The sequence below is a fragment of the Mesitornis unicolor genome, unplaced genomic scaffold (assembly GCF_000695765.1).
Source record: "Mesitornis unicolor isolate BGI_N332 unplaced genomic scaffold, ASM69576v1 scaffold39919, whole genome shotgun sequence".
In the NCBI taxonomy this organism is placed as follows: domain Eukaryota; kingdom Metazoa; phylum Chordata; class Aves; order Mesitornithiformes; family Mesitornithidae; genus Mesitornis; species Mesitornis unicolor.
The window spans coordinates 17,135-23,664 of record NW_010207284.1 but is presented as its reverse complement, the minus strand read 5'-3'; the positions used below and the strand labels follow the sequence as shown (position 1 = coordinate 23,664).

Here is a 6,530-nt window from a genome sequence, read left to right as displayed (position 1 = left end):
CGCTTAGAGGTTATGGTTGGATTATAAAGGGTAATTCTCATCAATGCGCCGGGATTGTTGGTAGTGGTGTATTAGGATACATGAGAATAGTAAGAGATGCTGGATCAAATAAACCATTGTTATAAGCATGTTATAAAGCTAAGCATTGTTAATGCTTAAGTGTTCATTCTGCTGCTTTGTGACTAAAATATATTAAACAGGCATGGCATTGTGGAGGCTTGTTAGTAGGTCAGACTTGGGAGTTCAGAGTGAGTTGTATGGTGCAAGCGCATGTTGTGATTTTAACCTCTGGTGGTTCCTTAACCAGCAGTATGTGTTGGTCTTGCATATTGACGTTACTTTTGTGTAGTCGGCATGTTTAATATAAACTAGAAAATTTCCTGTCAAAAGTTTACATTACTGCTGTCGTCTCTTTAATATTTGTGTTGCTGGTGTGTGGTTTCCTTATGTTTGTAAAAGATATGAGATGCACAAGTATAGAAATTTCCTTGATGTTTGGCTTTTTTTTTTCTTGAATGGTTTCAATTCTGTTTTAAAGGTCTCCATTCATTTGGAAGGTAATGGTTTATAGAAATGTGGTTTGGGCCAGGTACTTTAAGTAAAACTAAAGCTGCTGCTTCTTGAGGAACTTTTTTTTTCCTTTATCTCCATATAAATTTTATCATTCATATATATGTATTTATATATATATATATATTTTTAAATGGAGAATATCTAATTGGAAACACAGGAATGGGTTATAGTAGTAGATGTTGACTCCTCATGCCCTGGTAAATTACTTTGATTTCTTTAATGAACGTGAGTCCTAAAGATCAAGTGGTTGAATACTCTGCTATTCTTCAGAAGCAGGGTTAAATAAGTTGCTATTCTGAGCTAATTTAATTATTTACCTATTAAAATAGAACTTGGAATAAGGTCTGAAGTATCAGTGGTAGTGTCCCCTTTATAAGTGTTTAAGGATACTTCTGAAATTTGGATGACTGCAGCTGCTTGATACCTAGATGCTTTTTTTTATTTTTACAGAATATATAAAGCCTTTTTTAAAATACTCATTGAATTTTTAAAATACTCATTAGCATTCACCTGATTGTTTGACCATATCAACCCAAATACAGTTTGACAGAGAAGTAGTGTCCTGGTTATCTGATGTATCACTGAAGTCCTTGGGTTAAGAGCACATCTGTTCAAGTCGGTTTAATTCTTGAAAAAAGGCATCTGCAAAAATCTCTCTTGCTATAGGCAAATATTAGGGCTATAGTGGATCTGTAGATTTTATTCTGTTCTCTTCCCCAGCAACCCATGTAAACCCCAGGTCCTCGCCTACTCAAGATGATTTATCTGTAGGTCAGATAAATGTGCCTTCTGCCTTTGCCAACGGGGCTGCACTATTTAGGAATGTTGGAGCTCGCAAAATTAATGATGAAATAAAAGCATTTTCAGCTGAGGCTGTCAGACCCTCGAATGAGATGCCAGAGGTATACAAAATTCAGTCATAGTTAGGGCATTGTGTGTGACACCTTTTTCTTTTTTGATAAACATTTTCTTCTGAAACAGCATGGATTAAAAAAAAGTGCAAATGTATGAAAATGCCTTTCATAGCAAGGAAAAGGTAAATATCTGAATGGTTTGTGTATGAGAGCCTTTCTGAAAGTCTCTCAAGTACTAGACCAAAGGCGCAATGCAGAAAGAACAAACAATTAAAATGTAAATGTGGAGCGTGTTCTTGAGGCCGTCATTGGTGAGTTTTCACTACGTTTTTTTTTTCCTTTTTTCTATGTTGTCTTATATCAGTTTGGTAATTGTGATTATCATGCTAGCCACGTAGATGTAAAAAGACTGTTTTGCAGGTGTAGTGTCAGTTCCTAGTTGTGGTAGAGGTGTGAAAAAAGCTATGCCTAGATGTTGAGGAGGTAATGCCTGTGAAAATACTGCTTGCCAGCTTTACCTAAGGAACCATGAGTCTTTCAGCAATTTTGTGGTCTTGATAACTCCTTGACTTCTGATAGACTGGTGCTATCAAGCCATCAGCTGTATTTTTAAGAACAGTTTTATTGATTTTGTTCATGTGTCTTTCTATAGAAGAATCTTTACAGTCAACATGTATTTCTAGATGCTGTGTTAAAATTGCTGGCAGAGTCTATTTTTCTATACAAACTGAACAATCTGGCCCCTTGTTTTATTTATAAAGGTTCAATGTATCTTTGCCTGCCTACATCAATCTGCAAGGGAGTGTCAGAAAGGCCCCGCATTCGCCGAGCCGTGAGTTATCAATAACTTTTCAGATGTGTTAATGAATGTGGAACAAACGCAGTTACGTGTTAAAAAAATATGGATCCACCTCCTAAAAAGAAAAAAACCCAACCAAAAATCAAAAGCAAAACTCTTTATTGCAGTAGCAGGCATGATTATGAAGGGATTGCTTTAAATTTTTAGTGGTGTAAGTATAACTAAGCAGTAAGGTCACTCTCTAGAAAACCTATTGTTGAACTGCTTTGAAGCTGTTTTCAGCCTCTGGATTACAGGTTTCAACTGTTGTATCCTGCAGGCAAATTTAGCTTGTGGTGGTTTTGGAAACTTGTTTTCTTAATAATCTGAAACTTGGCCCATCTGAAAATGTTATATATTAGTATCCTATGCATAGAACTGTTATTGAAAAATCTACATAACAGCTAGAAAGGCTTGACTAGTAAGATAAGGGGGTTTTATTCCCCTCTTATAGTTAACTCAGTGTTTAATTTGGCTTCTTGAATTGTTTAATAGATTAAAAATTCTCAGTGTTTCAGGTCATGAAGCCATTAAAAAAAACTTTTAATATCTGCAAAATGTTTCTACACTCTTCAGAATATTTGATGAAATGGAAGAGGCTGCTATCTGAACTCATGTACGTCTTCCCCCCTCCACAGCAGCCCTCCTTGCTTCAGTAATTCACCAGTAGGTTTTCAGTGATTAGAGATCTCAACAATTTGTATGCTTTAAAAAAATAATAAATAGATATATCCTGAGAGAGATTAAGGTGTTTTATCATGCCTGTGTCATAACAACAAGAGAGCCATGGCAGTCATCCTTCTGAATCTCCAATAGTGACAATTACGTTATGACTCGAAGGAAAACTTATTCCTGCTCATATCCCTAAAATACCCATTAGTCACTTTGTTCCGAAGACTTTAGGTCTTGCTCCAAGATGGGGTTATTTAAAGTTGCAATTGGACTTCAGTGTGTGGGCAGGTTGATGCTTCTGCTGATGCAGGAGCTACAACCTGCCATGATGAAGATGTAATTCAGATGTTCCCAGCCCAACAAACAGCATGTAGAAAGGAGAGGAAAAAAAAAGACTTACAATATGGAGATATGCAAACGTCTGTAAAATAATGTTGCATATAGGCTATGTCCAAATGTTTGACTGACTTTTTTTCAGGTTTGTAAGTGTTTAAAAACATTCTTCTGCCAACTTTCTATGCTACTCCTGTCAGAAGTAAGAGGGTGCATTGCATCCGAGAGCAAAATCGTAAAATGAGTATCAGGTGGGATTCAATGAAGACTCAATGTGTATCATTGTGTGTTTGAGGCTGCTTTTATATGCCAGTTATTGCATACAAATAGATCAATAGTTCATGCAAAATCTGAATAGAATATTATATAGCTCATTTAACAAATGCTGTTGTAGCACAGTGTTTTTAAGCTAATGCTGTCTTTTTGGTTTCAAGCACTTTTCACACTGCATTTTTGAAGGGGAAGTGTGAGAGGATTTTTAAATGCCATTATAGAGCATTAAAACACATAGTTGTGTTTTTGGTGTCATTTGGCAAAGACGCATACAGTGCTTTAAGTTCTAGTTTCCATAGACCTTCACTATGTGACAGGGCAGTGTTAATGCTTTGCATGTAACCTGCAGAACATGTCTGGCTTCCCCAGATTCCTAACCTGGAATGTGCTGATTTCTATATTGCAGGGGACACGACCCGTCAGCGAATCAAATTCAGTGATGACCGAGTGTGCAAGAGCCACCTTCTCAACTGCTGCCCTCACGATGTGCTCTCTGGAACCGTATGTAGCTAAATCTTGTGTTTCATTTAGATAAGAATGGAAAAAATTAATTATATTTGTTCTTGGTAATATCTCTCTTAATTTCATGGTTTTCAGCAAGTTTCTGTCTAGCGCTCTTGGTAGTTCAGATGAACTTTTATAAACAACTAATCTATGGGTTGTGAAATTAATTTTTAGAAGATTCCTGTTCTGTGTCCTAATTATTACTTATAAATTCAACATTGTTTGCTTTAACAAAAAATTTTAAATAAATTACGTAATGTTACCTACATGAATTGCACTATAGCAAAGTGGTTTTAAGCTGATACAGTTGCAACTATCAGGAAAAAAAGGAAATAGAATTTATTCGTAAATTACAAAGTTACTTTCTTAAAACGTTGTGTTGTAGTGAGAAAGTATCATGCAAATATTAGTATAGGGAAGAGAGGTGATTTTTCTTCAGAAATAGTGAAAACAGTTCGAAATTCAAACAATTACATTTCTGGAGGCTGACCTATAACACAGTAGTGACACTTAATGTAGAATATCCCATTACTGTGCTATTTTCACAGATCCTAAGGCCATTTGAAAATTTCCATTTATGGCATATTAGTAACTTGCTTGACTTGGATTTTTGTGTACTCTGTAGTAGAGGTTGCTCTGTCTGAGCGCAGCAGAGGGACTTTGTCAGTGTGCCCATGCTTTACCTTGTGATGCCTATTTAAGGCAGCTTTCTCTTTGTGAAAGGCAGGTGAGTTATACTGCATTGATTATTTAACCTAATGTCCCATAGTGTTAGAATAATTAACAGTAGGGAGATGTAGTATGATCGTATGCAAAGTCTCAGGTACCTGCCATTCTCAGTGCTACACTTCGGTAGCTTTTCTTATTCATGTTGGCACGTTTTCTTACCCTGTGGTAGAGGGGACAGTAAGGACTAGAAAAGCTGTCTTAAGGAATATTTGAAGCTTTATTATTTGAAGCTGTATTATTCCAAGTGGCTAACTTTACTGGAACCTTTAATGAAATACAGAATTAAATTAATTTACAAAATGGAAGACTGAAATATGTTGATTTGGTAACCTGTCACTTGACCTCTAATATGCTTCTCAAGTAGTTGTGTTTTTTAAATTTCCATAACATTTTTGGTTGATCAAAGAGCTTCAAAAATGCATGCACACACAAATTTTGTTTGTTTTACTAGTTTTGGTACTTGTACTGACAGACCAATAGTCTGTCCTTCCCTCCTCTTAAGAGTCCCTGCAAAAGTAGGCACAGCTGTAACTGCAAAGAAGCACAGTAAGAAGAGGCAAAGTAAATAGAACTGAACTGGCGAACTTAGCATTTGCCATAATAAAGAAGGCAATGAAATAGAAAAATCCTGTTTGTTGAACTCCTTCATAAGTCTTGTGACTTATTTTTTTTCCCTGTGCTTAAAGATACTCTTTTCTTTTGTATTGCAAAGTTCCATCATAGCATAAAAATCAGATGTCTTGAAGTTAATGTGGTGTGTTTGACATATACTGAAGATAGCTCATACTGACGGTAATGCATGTTGCACATATTTCCTTACCTTCAAGTCATTCTTTTTATAATTGATAAATTGATAACAATTTTGTGTATCAATGCATGTGTAGTTTTATTTTGAACTGTTCTGTGCATTACTGTCTGAACGAAATTGGGAAAAAGGGAGAAGAATGTGCTTCTCTTCACCCATCTTTTAGGTTGTCCAGTGTTTTGGTTGTGTGATGTGCAAAGTAGCTCATGATGGGGGGAGGTATGGGACATAACAGTATGCTATAAAAACATACGGAGTCATTGGTCAGAATCCACCAGAAGGTACTGTTAAAAAATTATTTGACAGCTTTTCATTGTGGTCCAGTTTCTGTAAGCAAAGATTTCTAGAATGGGTGTCTTTAGCAAGTAAGAAATGTTTATCTTTACAACTATCAAAGGTGTAGCTATGGTGCAATCATGCCTCTTATGGTCCAGACTAAGCATATAGGTTGGGCCTGCTTATCCAGTTTAAGTCCTCACTGAAAGTTGTCATCTGTCTCACACTGGATTCTGCTGCTGCTCTTGGAGTACCAAACTAAACTGCTTATTTCAGTCAATATTAATCTCCTCTTTCCTTTTTTTATTCCCCTCATGATGCAATTACTCATTGTACCACAAAATGTGTTCCACAATGCACTTCAGTGTCCAGAAAAACAATGGCTAGTTTAATTCTTGTAGTGAGAGTAGTAGAAAGGGACTCGTAAGAGACAGACCCATGTGATGTTCTGCTGTTTACCTGGTCGTGGGTCTGAAGAAATGGACCTACTTTCTTAATTGCACAGTTTTTAAAAGGACAAGAAGCAAGTAGTGTGACTAAACAGTTTATAATTTATTTGGAAAATTACTCTGGAGTTTTCTCTAGAATTTTGATGGGAAAACTACTTTGAGGCATCTTTGCATTCAAAATCTGTGGGTAGCAATGATTGAGTGGCTTTTTTTTTTCTTCCCCC

The 6,530-nt window shown here is 36.2% G+C and overlaps 1 protein-coding gene across 1 annotated transcript in view; it reads left to right on the top strand.

Annotated features, from left to right (window-relative positions):
- Positions 1–2,207: 2,207 nt before the first annotated feature.
- LOC104546640 (putative RNA-binding protein Luc7-like 2) overlaps positions 2,208–6,530 on the top strand; it is a gene marked incomplete at its 3' end in the record, with an annotated part of 20,621 nt that continues 16,298 nt past the window's right edge. The window contains exons 1-2 of the mRNA XM_010192078.1: positions 2,208–2,259; positions 3,950–4,044. The remainder of the gene's footprint in view (positions 2,260–3,949; positions 4,045–6,530) is intronic.